This window comes from Lissotriton vulgaris, chromosome 6 (assembly GCF_964263255.1).
Source record: "Lissotriton vulgaris chromosome 6, aLisVul1.2, whole genome shotgun sequence".
Lineage (NCBI taxonomy): Eukaryota > Metazoa > Chordata > Amphibia > Caudata > Salamandridae > Lissotriton > Lissotriton vulgaris.
Genome location: NC_141694.1, coordinates 1,220,258,251 through 1,220,274,866, shown reverse-complemented (window position 1 = coordinate 1,220,274,866; position 16,616 = coordinate 1,220,258,251). Strand labels below are relative to the sequence as shown.

Genomic DNA, 16,616 nt, shown 5'->3' with positions numbered 1-16,616 from the left:
ACATTTGGCCGGGTCTACAAGTCCAAACAATGACTTCCAATTAAATTAAGAATAAATAAACTATAAATCATGCTACAAACCATGTTTTGATAATCAATCCATTATATGGGACAAAGGTACTAAATGAACAAGCATTGGTATAGACAATAGGTCTCGCCTTTCGGACCTTTATACGTGTTTAGCCATGCAACAGTTAATGCTGTTGCACCAAGGATATTGTGCTGGATAACTAAACACTTATAAGGTCCCAAAGGTGAGACCTATTGGCTAATCCAATGCTTGTTTACTTTTTGAGAAGTCAAAAAGTTAGAAACAAATTACGATTGTGTAACTAAAAAAAGCCATAGTTTATCAGATATAAGTTAGTTCCTCTAAACATAATCATGTAGTTTATCTGTTGTCTAATCTAAGACTGCCACACAGACCACTTGGCATTGGAGTAAATTAAAAGTTGTTCAGTTTATTTTGCATGTTATGAAACCATATGGAAAATGATTATCCCCCTGGTGAATCCCCTTTCCTTAAATCCCAACAAGATTTGAGTTATCCATTCCACATTCCCACCTTGTAAACACAGTGTTTAGAAACAGCTTAAAATTGTTTTTGAGTCTCACTTATTTCCAGGAGTTGAAAAACATTAGTACGAATCCCCTCGCACCATTCATTTCATCCCATTTCTCCTGTTGGTATGTAAATGTAATGTGTAACAAAACATTCAGATTCAGTGTGCCCCATTATTCACATGCAAGAAAGTCAATGTCCTGATGAAGTAGATGTTTAAAAACAAGCATTGGCGAAGCCTTTTTGACATTTTGGCTTTGCCAGTGGTGTTTACCAATGCTGTGCAACATCAGCAAAAATCTAAATGGGCAGCTGTTGCCAGTCATGTCATTCTGTAGGCGGGCACATGTGTCTCAATTGCGTGCACCCAGGAAATGACGTGTGTGCTATTTTCCTTTATGGAATTTTTATTAAATTGATAATGCATACTACCTAAGTCAGTAAAAAATAATGTGTGCAGAAATGCTTTTGAGGTGGCACTTTTTGGAGCTCCTTTTTAGGTGGGACCTTTGCTGTTGCTTGGCCCTCCAAAAAAAAGTGCACAAAATAATTGAGATGCCCATGAGGAATCGGGGAGCAATGGAGGAGGGGGCGTGGGTATAAAATAAAAGCTGGGTGGGAGAAGAAAGGGCTTAAAGCAGCACATGTGGCAGAGACCAACATGGAGCACTGGCCAGGAGGAGAAACAAACCAGCGAGACAGGGAGAGAGAGAGACACGGGGCGGGAGAGAAGCACACAAGAGCAACCTAAAAATATGCCTATTTACATGATGCCGTACGGCTAATAAAGTACTAAAGAACCCCGAAAAATGGAAGGACTGCACAACTTTCGGGAGCAATTTGCAGCTTTCTTTAGCCTGGATTAGTTTTGACTTCTTTGTGGCCTATTTAAGAAGTGCTTAGTGTGGAAACAAAGTGTAGCTCAGCTGTGCATGAGTATAGCGTAGCTTATTTAGTATAATTCATTTTATATTCATAAATGTCAAATATACCTTACCTTTTGTCGTCACACTTTCAGCCAGTGCTGGCTTACTGTGACTTGTATTATAAGAAGGGGCCTAAAAACCTCAGGCTGCAAAGTGATCCCCTGACTTGGAAAGTAAAGCCGAGAGAAGGAATCACACGCAGAACCTCTTTCGGCCCCATGGGCGCGCACACACTGTATATGGCAAAGATGGGAGTTATGAAACTACATATCAACAAGTATACACAGCGGTAAATAAAGTCGAATTTTCAAATAATTTCATACTAAGAGTGCTTTTCTCAATTTAAAAAAAATGGTAAGTACTATGCTTGGGGTAGCCTTGCTGTCAAAGTAAATGAAGATTTTAAAAAAACATGTGTACGTGGAAAAAAACCCTGCATTACATCAATTGCTGTACAGGTGCATTATGGGTATTCAGACGTTAAAAATTACATCACAGCCCAGGCTGGTTGTACTGTACTGATGGCAAAACACATGGGACCGCAAGAACTAGAGAAAGAATTATGGAGATGGAGGCGTGACCTTCAGTGTTATTAAGAATAGAAACGGCGAATTCCATTCAGAGCCATGTTAATTCGGCTGCAAATATTTGGTAAATACAATGACCGTAAAACTCTGACCGGGCGTTTTGTGATGGAGCGAGGAGCCTGAGGGGGTGGGGGCACTGCCCAGGACAAAAACTGCTTCCAGCAGCAAACAACTCGTGGGGCTCCTCACGTCCCTCCTCCGATAGGAACCATCAACATAATCTGCTCTAAAAACCCAAGCATGCCAAGTGCTGCTGGGTAAACTTCCACAAGTGAGAAAGGGACATGCAGGACACGGGGCCACATGCAAGGCACATAAAAAGAATGTCCAGAGTTGCAACCTCTCAGAACAAGCATTGGCCTCTCGGCCGTAAAAGTAACGCTGCGCAATCAAATTAAAAAAAAAAAAACGTGAGTGGTGACGCGAGTTTTGTGTGCACGCGGGCGACGAGAAAAAGTGCTGTGCTCGTCGCGCTTGTGCACGTAATACCAAGCTGGTGACCGGCCTGGCCTGGGTAGCACTTTTAAACCACCTATTAAATTTCTCGCAAGAGCAGCACATGCGCTGACTCTAGCAAGACCTATTAAACGGAATTATAATTATCCACTCTACCATCAACAATTCCAACAGATTGGAGTCTTCGTTGAACACAGTGAGCAAGATTATGAACATGAATAGTTTTAGAGGAGTATGACTGAGGAGGTCTATACCCTTCACTATTATAGTGGAAGGAATGTAGCATAAATTGGCTCCAAGATCAGCCCAAATTCTAGAAACTCCTTCATAGTTCCTGGTTTTCCAAAGATTATTAACCCTGCATTTGTCTACCACACGCTCTGCTCTGTCCCCTATGGGAATTCCTTTGGTGCAATTATGCTTCGTTCTAAAAATAAACATTTTTTCAAGTGAAACAAAATTAATGTAATGGAATGCAAAACCCTTTTTGGCGGTTTACTTTTTTATCATGATGCAAAAATTACAAGTGAATTTTCAAACTTCTGGGTGTAAGGTGAACATGTTTGAGTTGAATAGAACTGCAATTCATGTGTCTGATATGCTATTCTGTACATAACTAAAAGTAAAATAGATGTCTTCAAATCAATTAGTACAATAATTTAGTAATTTATAATTATCCATGATATGAAACTACAAATTGAGACTCGAATGAAGTGGAGGCATGTCTTCTGAAATGTATCTGTGGGTAAACTTAAAAAGCACTGGCAAAACCAATATGTCTCCCCCCCCCCTCAATGAATCACGGCGTTTCACATGTGCATTCCCTTGAAAAGGTGCTACTGGGGCTTCCATGCTGCAGGCTGTAGTGCCTCAAACAATTACTATAGGTCCCTTGAGTAGTACAATTTTATACTGACATTTGCACCAAATGACCTGCAGTGGTCAGTTGAATAAAATATTGTGAAAAAAAGAAATCATGATCTGTCCACAAAACTTTTGATATATTTTCAGTGAAATATGAAGGCTAAACGGACATTAGAATTTCTTTTGAGGTTTCCTCTGGGTTGTATAGGAGATGTACCTTTTTTGCATAATATTTTAGAGCTGTGGGCAGACAGTGAATTCTGACCTTCAAAACTAAAACGTTCAGGTACATTATACTGACAAAAGTTTCCTTTGGAGGGCAAACCAAGTTTACATTACATCTATGGCTGAGCAGAAACAAATTGCAATTGCTAATGTTCTACAACAGCTGTTATTTAAACAAAAGTACAGGCTCTGGCTTAAAGAGAAATGCTAAAATATTTTTTTTAAATGGGGACCCCTTGCACTGAGCCCTGAAGAAATCTTCAATGGATGATTTGTGTTTTTTATGTTTGATGTGAAATTATTCTTACCCACACTGTGGCCTCAAGTGAACTGACGACGAAGCAGTGCGAACAAGGCTGGGGCAGCCGCGCACAGATCCTGATTGTTCGTGAACAGCTGTACAGCACCGAGGTAGGGAATAAACCTTTGCTGACTGCGAAAGTGGTGGAGTCGACCTGCATCGAAAAACGTGCACCTTGAAGTCTGGCAGGGTTCCGAACGCAGCCTTTGACCTAGAGGTGCGCAGCTGCTATCCTGCCTGCGGGTGTACCAGCGTCCACCCAACGCCACCTCTGTGACAAGTCCCATAGAAATACAGTGCCAGCTTGGCTGCCAAAACACCTGTGGGACTAATAGTGCCCGATGCGGCAGCGTCACTTTTCCAGTGACGGACCCCGGCCTAGACATCCATTGAGGCAATGCTGTGTAAGTGGCCACCTCTGGGGCCCTACTTCAGGTGTGGAACTGCCTGCGCCTACCCACCGGACCTTACACAGTACTGCGCAACTGGGGCACGCATTCCAGAGCAAGTGCACCCTGTAGAGGTGCGACTACAGAGAAGTGGCAGTTTTGGCACCTGGGGCGCCCACTGCCTTTCTCTTCCATTGGTAGTGAGACCTTCTGACATGAAGTGAAAGGCAGTGCCTTCCCCACAGATCCTCATGGGGTAAGCCACACTTCATCAAATTAGCTGTGCAGCCGGTTGCCTGTGTTAAATTGGTGTACAGGTTCTTAAAAGGAGCATACAATTGAAAGAAATGTGTTCATTAATTATGCACTAGAATGTAATTAAACGTTATTTTTCTCAAATTATACAAAATGTTATGGTTTTCCACAAAACACATGCACAACCAGTGACTCTACTTTTTGGCATGCACTTCTGTTGGGATAGCGGTGTTGTACTTGACCCAGTCGCAGGTAGCGAGAGATGCTTCCTCGACTAATCCGTTCGCATTGCCCGAGCTCTCCACTCATTCAGGGGATGGGAAAAAGGAAAACAGACAGGCTGCAGAGGAAGAGTCTGGCAGGCGGCGGTGAGTGCTGGAGTACCCCATCCTCGCAACCCTGATACGTGTGGCAAGGAGGAGAACAGAGTGACCCGCTGGCAATGACTGGCGGCAAGAGACCTCGTACTCTCCATCAGACTAAATTGTACAAATATACCCAGCCAAGTGACTCCACCAATTTGCCCAAGGCAGATGGCCAAAACACTCAAGTGATCCAGTTTCCCCAAAGGAAGAGGCACCCACTCTTACAGACATCATTGCGGCGTTGCAAGGAATCAATGTAGCCTTTAAAGGCAAAATAGATACTACAGTCTCCACTGAGGTTACCCTGATGGATGCCGAAATCTAGGGGCCCGTGTCAAGGAGGCAAAAGACTCGATTTTCACCCCACAGACAGACACTAAGGCCCTAAAATCGCAATTCAAAACGTTGAATGCCGCCACTTACACGCTGGAGGCGAAGTTGGAAGATTTCAAGGGACGTTCCTGAAGAAACAATGTCCGCATAATAGGAGTCCCTGAATGTTAAGAAGACCCGGCGGTTGACCTGTTCGTGGATGATCTCATACTGAAACAATTGCAGCCACTTGTTCTTTCAAAGTACTTCTCAGTTGAGTGTGGCCACCGAGTTCCTAGCACGCGACGGCAACCCATAATTCCACCCATCTTTAATTACCATGATCAAAACTTCATCTTGCATTCAGCTCGCAGTGCATCATCAGTAAGCTGTGAAAATGCCACTTTTGCCTTCTTCCCGGACTTTACTCGGAGTGCAGAAACTGCGTTGATCCTTTCTCACAGTTAAGAAGGAGTTGAGACAATGTGACCAGAAATACTCCATGATTTTCCCAGCAAATCAGAGTCATGGCAGATGGTAAAACCTGGTAGTTCACTGCCCCAGAGGAGGTCTGGAACTGGCTAGATGACTGGAGAGTGGTGGGGTTAGGGGGCTGGACAACACACCTTCCGCGAACAATGACACTCTGGAGCTGCAACACCGGACAGGGAACATGATGAGACCGGCTAGTGGCCATGCTGTAACCTGCTGCAAGGCGAGGTACTGCTGGTGACTTTCTCTGTACCACGAGCCAATACTGGGCGACAAGAGCAGCCAAGACTCTGCTTCATGTTTATCCAATTTGGCCAGAACGGACACTGAATGCGGGTGCGCTGACCCCTTTCTAGAGTGGACTGGGTCCGGCTATGCTTGGAAATGAAAATTCTTACAAAGTTGAATCTTTATGTGGTAACATTTCTTCTTACTATGGGGAGAGGGTATCGCGGTGACTTCTTGGCGGGATCCACGGCTTACTTAAGTTATTATGTTTTGATGCAACAGGCAATCGGTACAGTTTTGGGAGCTGGTCATTTCAGGTCCGTTATGCAGGGAGCCTGGGTGAGGGGACAATAAAGGGGTTTATGTAGTTTTATTTGATAGACATCAAGGTGATCTTCTACCGATAGGGCAGCTGCCCACAATCCGTGTTCCCAATCTCGGTCCTTGTCTATTGTTTTGGGGGACATGGCACAGTCGTATACAATACCCGATGGCATCCAGGGTAGTGTCATTGCTACCCCTGTTACACCTCGCCATGCCCCAGTCAACCACCCGGGAGTCTTAGCCCTACACCTTTGCCAATGACTGTCTATGGTTACCACCTTAACACTCTTAGTTTCAGAGTCCTTTCTTGGATCGTCAACGGGTTGTGAGAAAAAATTAAAAGAGGAGTGCTTCAGTACCTAAAGCGCAACTCACTCAATGTTGCTCTCCTACAGGAGATGCACCACCAGGGAAACGAATAGTTTCTTACCCGTCAGTGTAGTTTTGCAGCTTGAAGATCTTTCTGAATTCACTATGCTGTGCATTATTCCGCGGTCTAGTGGTTGGGTCTGGAATCGTAGTCTTTTCTTTCTTTTTTTTAAAATGTTTCGTAGCCCAGGTGGGCGTCAATGCCCCACCTTCTGGTGTACTTCCTATGACGTCGGCACGCTTCCTGCAGAAGCTCCCACCTTTGGGCGCCATCTTCGGATTCTTTTTTTCTTGTTTTTGTGTTCTGTTCGTGAATCCGTGTCAATGTTTTCAAGTTCTTCCTTACAGTAAATGATTTTTTACTTTGTCTCTTAAAGTGTCTGTTTTTATAGTTTATTCCTTGTATTTCCACCTTCTTCTCCTGCCTCATCTTTCTGGCAGAGGTGGGTGGGTACGCTAGTGAATCCAGAAAGATCTTCAAGCAGCAAAAAGCTACCATGACAGGTAAGAAACTATTTGCTTTGCAGTGTGAGTCTTTCTGGATTCACTATGCTGTGCATAGACTTTGTAGCGGTTTGTTAAGTTTGTGGCGGTTGGGGGGAAGAGGAGCGTTGGTTGTTGAATATATGTTGAAGCACTTTCTGTCCTACTTGTGCTTCCTTGTTCATATGTATATCCACGCAGTAGTGCTTAGTGAACGTGTGAACTGAAGCCCATGTTGCCGCCAGGCATATGTTTTGAATGGGTGTGTTAGCCAGGAAGGCTATTGTTGCTCCCGTTTTCTTGGTAGAGTGGGCTTGTGCCCCCGCAGTTAGTTCTTGACCTGCCTGCTTGTGGTAGAATTGTATTGTTTGTGCGATCCATGGTGCAATGGTGCCCTTTGTAACTGGTCTACCCAGGAAACTGCTTGCGAAGGACACAAATAACTGTTTTGTTTTCCTGTGCTCTTTAGTTCTTTCCATGTAATGCATTACTGCTCTTCTAGCGTCCAGAGTGTGCAGTGCCCTCTCTGCGCTTGTGGATGGTTTCTGAAAGAGGCATGGTATTTGTATTGTCTGGTTCATGTGAAAACTTGAGACCACCTTTGGCGTAAAGTGTGGGTCAGTTCTCATTACCACCCTATCATTGTGTATTTGAATTTAGGGTTCTTGCAGTGTTAGCGCTCGCAGTTCGCTTACCCTGCGTAGCGAGGTGATTGCCACTAGAAAGGCTGTCTTCCTTGTGAGCATTTGTAGTGATGCCTTATGAATGGGTTCGAAAGGTGCCTTCATAAGCTCTGCTAGGACTAAATTAGGGTTCCATGCCCGCGGTGGCATCCTTTTTGGTGGTGCTATTCTTTTAGCCCCTTCCAGGAATCTTTCTACTACTTGTGATGTAAAGAAGCTCTTTCCTGTCTCTCCTCTTGTGTAGGCTACTATCGCTGCTAGGTGTACCCTCTGCGAGGTGGAATTTAGGTTTGATTTGAGTAGGTGCGTTAAATATTTTAGCACCGTTGATTCCCTTGTCATCTTCTTGTGCAGTTTCTCCTTAATACACTATTGTGTGAATCTTTTCCATTTTGCCACATAGCACCTCCGTGTGATATGCCTTCTTGCCTCTCGTAGCACCCGCAGTGTGCTCTCCGGCAGTTTCAGATGGGCAAACTCTATGTCTTCAGGAGACATGCCGCTAAGCAGAGGCTCTCTGGCTGGAGTACCTCTCCGTTTTGCATGGAGAGTAAGTCTTTTCTTTTCCCGAATTTGTGAGGCGGTCCATGCGCCATCTCCACTATTTGTGAGGACCATGACTGCCTGGCCCACTGTGGTGACATCAGAATCAGCGTCATGTTGGTGGTTCTGCATTTGCTGAGTACCCTGTGCATTAGTGGTATCGGGGGAAAAGCGTAGGCAAATGTTTTCGACCAGCTTATCCATAGGGCATTCCCTTGTTATTGTTCCCATGGTTGCCTGGATGCGAAGTATCGGCATTTTGCATTCTGGTGTGTTGCAAATAGGTCTATTGTCGGAGTCCCCCACTTCTTGAATAGCCTTGGTGTTTCTTGTGCATTGAGCTCCCACTCATGGAATGCCGATGTCTGTCGAGCCAGTCTGCCTCCACGTTGTCTTCCCTGGTAGGTGTATAGCTAGGAGGTCTGTTTTGAGTGGGATGGCCCATCTCCATATGTCCTACGCTAGGCTAGATAGTGCGACTGATTGTGTTCCTCCCGGTTTGTTGATGTAGAACATCATTGTGGTGTTGTCGGTCTGTATCAACACTCTTTACCTGTACAGTTGTTTCTGGAAGGCTTTTAGGGTGAGGAGCACGGTCTTTAGTTCCAGGTAGTTGATGTGCCTGATCGCATCTGTTGGAGTCCACAGGCCCCGCACCTGGAGTTGGTTCATGTGTGCTCCCCATCCGTCCCGGGATGTGTATGTGGGGATGGTCACTGTTGGGTTTTGTGGTGCCAAAGGCATCCCCTCTGTTAGGTTCTCCTTGTTTCACCACGCTATCTCCTCTTGCACTGCGTGCGTTACAACCACTAGATCTTCCCAACTCCCTGTAGCTTGTGACCATTGTTGTTGCAGCCATTCCTGGAATGGTCTCATGTGTAGCCGTATATTGGAGACTAGGTGTATGCAGGATGCCATCATCTCCATGATCTTGCTTGCTGTCCTCACTGTCGGAGCTCGTTCCTTCTGGTACTGAAGTGGTCTCCTTCAGGAGGGCAAGTGATCCCTTTTCGCTGGGGAAGACTTTGCTCTGTATGGTGTTGATCTGTGCGCCTAGCAAGACTTTACTTGCTCTGGTTCCATTGAGGATTTTCCCCAGTGTATTGAGAACCCCAGTTCCGTTAGCGTTTTTGTGACCCGTTGTGCATGTTCCTTGAATTGTGTGTAGGAACTTGCTTTTATGAGCCAGTCGTCGAGGTAGGGGCATACATGGATCCCTTCCCTCCTCAGGTGTGCTGCCACGGCAGCGAGTCACTTGGAGAAGACCCTTGGTGCGGATTTTAGTCCGAAGGCCAGGGCGGTGAACTGGTAGTGTGCTTTGTTGATGGCAAATCTCAGTAGATGTTTGTGCTGTCTGTTCATGGAAATGTGTAGGTAGGCGTCCTTTAGGTCTATGGTGGACATAAAGTCTCCGTCCCTTATCTGAGGAATGACTTCTTGAAGAGATGTCATATTGAATTTTTGTGTTATGTATTGGTTTAGGAACGGTAGGTCCAGGATGGGTCTTAGTGTTTAGTCCACCTTTGGTACGAGGAAGTAGTTAGAGTACACTCTCTTTTTTCTTTCTTTGAATGGTACTGTTTCTATGGCTTCTTTGTGGAGGAGTTCTTAAACTTACTCTGTGAGTAGCACTAGTTCTTTTGCTGAGTGTTTTTTTCTTTTCGGTTTCCTGTTTGGTGGTTTCTTTTCCAGTTCTATGCAGTATCCGAACTGTATGATGTTCAGTATCCATTTGTCTGTTGTTATTTTCTTTCATTCCTGGAAGAAGTGTTTTAGCCTGACTCCTACTGGTGTTACATGTTTGTTGATCTTTTGTATGTGACACTTTTTTGCTGACTTTGTTGTGCCCCTCCCCTAGAGGTGTTGTGTGGGTGGGCACAGTTGGTGGTGCGGAGTCACTTTGAAGTGGGTTGCTGGCCCCCCTTCTGGTTTGCCCTCGTCCATTCGCCATCCCGCGAAAGGGCTGGCCCGAGGCTGGTTTTGCCAGGTTTATTTTCGCTGGCCCTGCTGTGATTGGTTCTCGCCCTGGTAGTCCTGCTTGGATGCCTGATCTGATGTTCCCGGCTGGTGTCCCCCTCTTCCGTTTGGCCTCCGTGTCGGTGTGCCTCTGCTCATTCCTCTGAATTGCAAGGCCCACAAAGACCTTGCAGTTTCATTTACCTTTTTGAGTTGTGTGAGTTTCTCCTCCACTGGTGCTCCGAACAGGGTTTTACCATTGAAGGGGGTGTTCAGGATGTTATTCTGTACTTCCGGCTTGAAGCCTGATATTCTCAGCCAGGCATGCCTTCTCTCTGTTACCCCAATCATCTTGAGCCTGCATGGACGTGTCTGCCGCATCCAGGGCTGATTTTAGGCATGAGTTGGCTATATTCTTGCCTTCCTCCACCAGGAGTGTTGCCCTCTTGTTAGTATTGCTCAGGGAGGTGTTTGAGCAGCTGTCCGACCTCGTCCCAATGCTGGTATGTATGCCTGTTGAGTAGGGCATTAGAGTTGGCAAAGCGCCCGTGTACTGCTGCATTCCTCTCTATCTTCCTTACAGTGAGTTCTATCCTCTTACTCTCCTTGTCAGGTGGTGGGCCTATGTTTGTGGGAACGTTGGTCCTTTTTCTGGCTGCGCTGCAATGATGGAGTCAGCTGTGACGGATCCCTGGATGTAGGGAGGATCCTTAGAGAAGTTTTTGTATTTTTGCTCTGTAATGGGTGCGACAGACCTGCAGCTTGCTGGTTCTTTGAATGCCTCTCTCCCCTGGTCGAGGACACTTGGTACCATGGGGAGGAATTGACTCCCAGGGTCTCTAGGAGGAAGCAGGCTTTTGGTTTTTCTTCCTCCAGTTTCACTCCATAAGTTGTTGCCGCGTTCCTGATGACCATGCTGTAGATCTCAATTTCATCTGGCGGCGAAGGCCTCGGAGGGTACGTCTCCACGGCCTCTTCCGGGCTGTCGGCATCGAGGTCCTGCCAATCCAGATCCTGCTCCACCGAGGTTCGAGAGTCCAACCTCGTGCGCTGGTCTTCTTCGCCTTCCTCGAAATAGTATAGGCCCTCTTCCTCTTGGTGTTCCTGGAGCTCGGGAGTTTTTGGCGGCTCTTCAACTGGATGGTGAACCTCTTCATCCGCTCGTCAAATTCTCTTTTCCTTTGCAGGAGCTTATCCATTTCGCCCTCGAGCCATCTCTTTTTCCTTTACATCTCGGGGGCCTGTTCGTCGTCGAGTGTTTCGGACAATCTCTTTGACGTAGACTTCGAAGAAGCCTTCGGGTCCTTTTCCTTCGGCATCTAGTGCTCCTTTTTCGAGGGCGTGTTTCAATGACCTAGGCTTTTTGTGTGTTTTCTCTGCCTGGGAGTCCTTTTCGAAGGATCCGCTGGGCTGTTATCCCTAGATGCAGCTGCGGACGTCAAAACTTTCGGCGCCAGTGCTCCTTTCATGGACCTAGACTCTTTTTCGAGAGTCTGATTCAGGCTTTCGAGAGTCTGTCAGGGCTTTTGGGGTCGACGTCTCTCCTACCTCTTTTGTAGTTTTCTTATCGGTTTCTACGACCGAGAAGTCATCTGGTCCCTCGGCGATGTTGTCCTTTTCGTCACTGGAGAGGCCCAAAACCCGAAGCGATGGAGTTTGGCCTTTTCCTTGCATGCTGTGGTTGGCTATCCTCAGCCTCTCTCTAACCCTGAGAGCTTTCGGCGTGAAGACGGAGCAGGCGTTGCAATCCTTGCTTTTGTGGTCGACCGGCAGGCAGAGGTTGCAAACAGGGTGCTGGTCCTTCTGAGCGTATTTGTGGTGGCAATTGCGGCAGAATTTGAACGGGGTCTTGTCCATTCCTGCGCTCAGGGGGCCCCCTGTGTGCGCATTCTCTGTTGGACGTCACAGTATTCCAAGTTCTCCTCCTTCTTAGTCATCCCAGCGGTCTTGTTCCTGGATGTATTCTCCAAACTTTTTCGGTAAATTTCAGCTTTTTCCTTCTTTTCTCCAAAAACTCTGGAACCTCTCGGTGACGATCCAGACCCAATGGCGGAAAAAAGAATCCGAAGATGGCACCCAAAGGTGGGAGCTTCCGCCGGAAGCGTGCCGACGTCACAGGAAGTACCCCAGAAGGTGGGACGTCGGCGCCCAACTGGGCTACTAAAAAAAAAAAAAAAAAGAAGAAAGAAAAGACTACGATTCCGGACCCAACCACTAGACCGCGGAATATTGCACAGTATAGTGAATTCAGAAAGATCTTCAAGCTGCAAAACTTCTATTGTGCCCTGGACAGATGGGATACAAAATGCTTGCCTATGAGGGGTACACAACAGGTTCCAGAGGGGTAGGCATTCTTCTACGTAAATCACTCACACTCAATATACGGAATACCTGGCTAGGCTCACACTGAAGATATGCAGCACTCATGGGACAATGGGAAAGTACCTGCTTCAAAATCATTTCACTCTACATACAACCAAGACTCCTTGACCCAGCATTTTATGACCTCACTATACTTCTCCTGGGTCTTCTTGAGGGCAGGTTGCTGATTGGGGCGGGGGGATTTTAAGGCAGCCCTGTGGGACACTTAGTATGCATGACCTACTGAATGGTAAACCGTGGGAATAGGCGAAGAGTGGTGCTCAACCCCTGGTATCTTAAGGTACTGTGTATCTGCGATGGCCTCTCCGAGGCTACAGAGCATTTTTCAAGGAAAAAGAGGGAACCGTGGACTTTGCGCAGACACTATGGGAAGCTTATAAGACCGTCAGAAGTCAAGGAATGGCATTGATAACAGGGCCTAGAAAGGAAAAGAGAGCTATACTCGAAACAATTGAGAGGGAAATCCAGGAGCTGGAATCCCAGCTTCCTTCCAACATTTAGGGATGGGCACAACATAACGTGTCCTTAAAACAACGGGAATACAAAGACGTTGTAACTGAGGCAGCAAAGGTCCACTATTGCGCAACTCAACACCGCCTCTTTGAGGTGAGTGACAGAGCTGGGAGACTCCTGACTGCTCGACAAAAGGGAGGCAGCATCTTGCTCGATACTCGAGATATTGAATACTAAGGGTGAAAGCATCAAGGATAGGCGTGGTGTGGCTGACGTCTTTGCTGACTACTATGCGCGCTTGTATTCCCCAGCACGTATAGCCATGGCAGAGGAGTTGCGCAAGCTGCTCTCTGATATCCAGTTGCTGAGTTTCTTGCTGACAAATAGGGATCTCCTAGAGGAATATCTGACAGAAGATGAAGTGACAGTGCACCCGTGACCTGACATCTGGAAAGGCTGTAGGAACTAATGGCATACCTATCGAACTTTACAAACTGACAGCCAAAACAATTACTCCTTTTCTCCTATATATATGATCATGGAGTACCGCAACTCTAGTGCACTGCCCATAGATCAAAGATTGGCAAGCAGTTATATATAGGAGGGTAAACCACCGGAAGTGTGTGTCTCCTACAGACCTATTACATTACTGAATGCAATTGGCCCCTCCCTCCTTATAGGCCCTCCCGCCCTGCAGCATTCACCATTGATGTTATTGCCGTGCGTGCAACCCCCCATGAGGGGAAGGACCCCTGTGAAGGGAAGCTGTGATTTCAACCTTAATGTATTCATGCTTCTTGCAAGGTGTAGTCTATTTGTTTCCGACTGCTTGAATTGATCTGTACTGTGTCAATTTGAGCTGCTATGTTGCACAGTGTAATGTGTCTGATGAACTTCCTCAATAAAGGTTTTTAAAAAATAAAAAAATAAAAAATAAAATAAAATAGCTGTCCATTTTCCACAAACCGAAGGCTCTGGTAATGGGCAGGGTGGATAGGGAGGTGGAAGTAGGTGTCTTTGAGATCTAACACCGTCATGAGGAGCCTCTGGTTTGAGAGGGATGACCTCCTGCAAGGTTGAAATATGAAAATGGTAGAACTGGATGCACTGATTCAGAGGCCTAAGGTGGGCCAAAGGGAGGTATCCTTTTTTGGAATTAGGAAGTAAAGTAAGTAACCCCTTTGCTCTGCTGGTATGACCATTTGGAGGAGCACTTGATCTCTTCCTTTAGGAGAGCGATATGGTCTTGGCTGAGGAACTGTCATGTGGTAGTATGTTGAATGGGAGTGTTGTGGAATTCTAAGCAGAAGCCATACTAGCACCACAGATTTGAAGTGATTTCCTGCCAATGAGTGTGTAAATTCTTTAGTCTCTCCACAAGTACTGTGCATCCGGGGAAGGGGAAGCACGTGTGGAATAGGCATTGACATGTTCGTGGTTCGAAGCAGAGGCCACCTCTACCCATGCCCTTGTTTCACTTTTAAGGACTCATTGAGTATGCCTGTCCGTGACTCAGGAAAGGACTGTTGTTGGCACTTGTAGGTTTGTGCCTGTTGAGGGTGTGATTTTGTTCCAGTCCCTGGATTGCTGTTTATGAAAGGTGCAACTCGAGCGGCAGGGTGTCCTTTATTTTTTCTCAACAGTTCATCAACTTGGGGTCCAAAAAGACTTTCATACAACAAATGGGTTTTTGAGGAGGTTTTGTGGACCTTCGATTTTAACTCGGAGATGCAACACTTTGTGTGGGTGGTGGAGTAGCATACTGGTGTTTACACTGAGGGAAGCAGTATCTGCAGCATCAAGTGTGCAGCAATATTTGCACTAGAAATAATCATCCCTCTGTGACTGGCACCTCTTATCTTTCTGAAAACGTATCAGGTACGTACTGCACCACCACTTCCCTTTCCTCCCGCTGAAACCTGATGTTACTTGATAGCAAGCCAACCGAGTTGACAATATGCCACTGGGTGGTTGCACCAACAGCCATAAGCTTGCAGGCGGTGCAGAGGTGTGCTTGCTTTCCTTTTCTGAGGGTGGTATTTACAGTTGCTTGGGCTGTGGTGTGCTTTACTGCTGTGTACCAAGGTATCTGGCTGGACCATTCAACGTATGTAGACATGGTCACCGGGAGAAGCCTTAAACTTCTTTCTTCTCAACCACTGGTGTGACCACCACCCTAGACATGGCAGGGTTATTGAAGTTGTGAGAAGTACACTTCAGCATGCTTTTGAGTACGGGCAGGAATTGAATGAGGTGTTCTGGTGTGGAGAGGATCTCAACCAAAATGACTGCCTCATCCTGTAAGATGTAAATGCCCACTTTATGATGGCAAGCTGCTCTCTGGATAACGGCATGCTAAGTCATGGTACTATCCGGTGTAGATGGCTTGGCTTAGTAGAACTCTAGATCATCTGTTTGGTGGGTGGGGGGTTTAATATTATAGTCATCCCAGGAATTGCCCCCATATTCTGCCCCAGCAGGCTGATCATTAAGAGTCTCCTTCTCCGTTAGGCTCCCAGGGTCAGAATAGGAATGGACTTACCTGTCAGGGTATTCTTAAGGCAGTCAATGTGAGGACGGTGGTGGAGGAGTTTAGTTTGGAGGGCTTGCTGCCTTATTCATGTGCCTCTACGGCACCAGGTGTTAAAGTGCATTGAAAGCGAGCTTGTCCTCAAAAGTTAGTTTTAGTTTCTTGGAACTCTGGGACAGTTTGGTCTGAGGGCTTTCCGGGGCGGTTTAGTCGAAAACCTCCTGGCCTCTTGGTGAATGAAAAGCTGCTTCTACCTTGTGTGCAGTTACTCTGTCACCCTCTCCAGGATGGGAGCCATGAATTCCTCCAACCACGGCGGTGAAGGGCCACTTTCACAAATTTCAGCTTTGAAGGTTTGTGATATTCAGATGAGGGGGAAAGGGGGTGGATGAGTGTCTAGATTAGATGCCCTTCCCTAGAAGCTTGCTTGGCTCTTACAAGCCTTTTCTCTGTGAGAATCAAATTCTGAGGGCAGTGGTGGACTGGAGACTGCGCTTTTCTTTAAACACGGCTCGGGGCTCAATGCCGGAATGCACTGCCTCAGTGTGGGGATGCTGGAGTAGACAAGATTTCAGCCCATGGCATTACTCGGTCTCTTCTTCGTGATGGCTCTCTAGGGTAATAATGCGTGCCTTCTTGGTCTTCTTTCTCCGATATACTTGAGGACAAAGTTTTGGAGCTGGGCGCCAATTGAGCTGCTGGGAACCTGCCTCTTCTTTCTTTATGCTGAGTGGGTCCTCTTCAACAAAGAGGTCAGGCGTCTCGGACAACTGCTGTTGCATTTTGGAGTGCACCCTTTGGCGGAGGTCTTGCTTTGGTCATGGAAAGCCAGAGGCTGCAAATGCTGAGCTGGTCGACCCATAGGTATATTGTGTTGCACGTGGACACAATTAAAAGTGTGTGCATTGCATCGCCCTATTCCAGTCGGCAAT

At 46.4% G+C, this 16,616-nt stretch overlaps 1 protein-coding gene across 1 annotated transcript in view; it reads right to left on the bottom strand.

Moving 5' to 3' along the window:
* LATS1 (large tumor suppressor kinase 1) overlaps positions 1 to 16,616 on the bottom strand; it is a 192,912-nt gene that overhangs the window by 49,453 nt on the left and 126,843 nt on the right. The gene's annotated exons all lie outside the window — the stretch shown is intronic.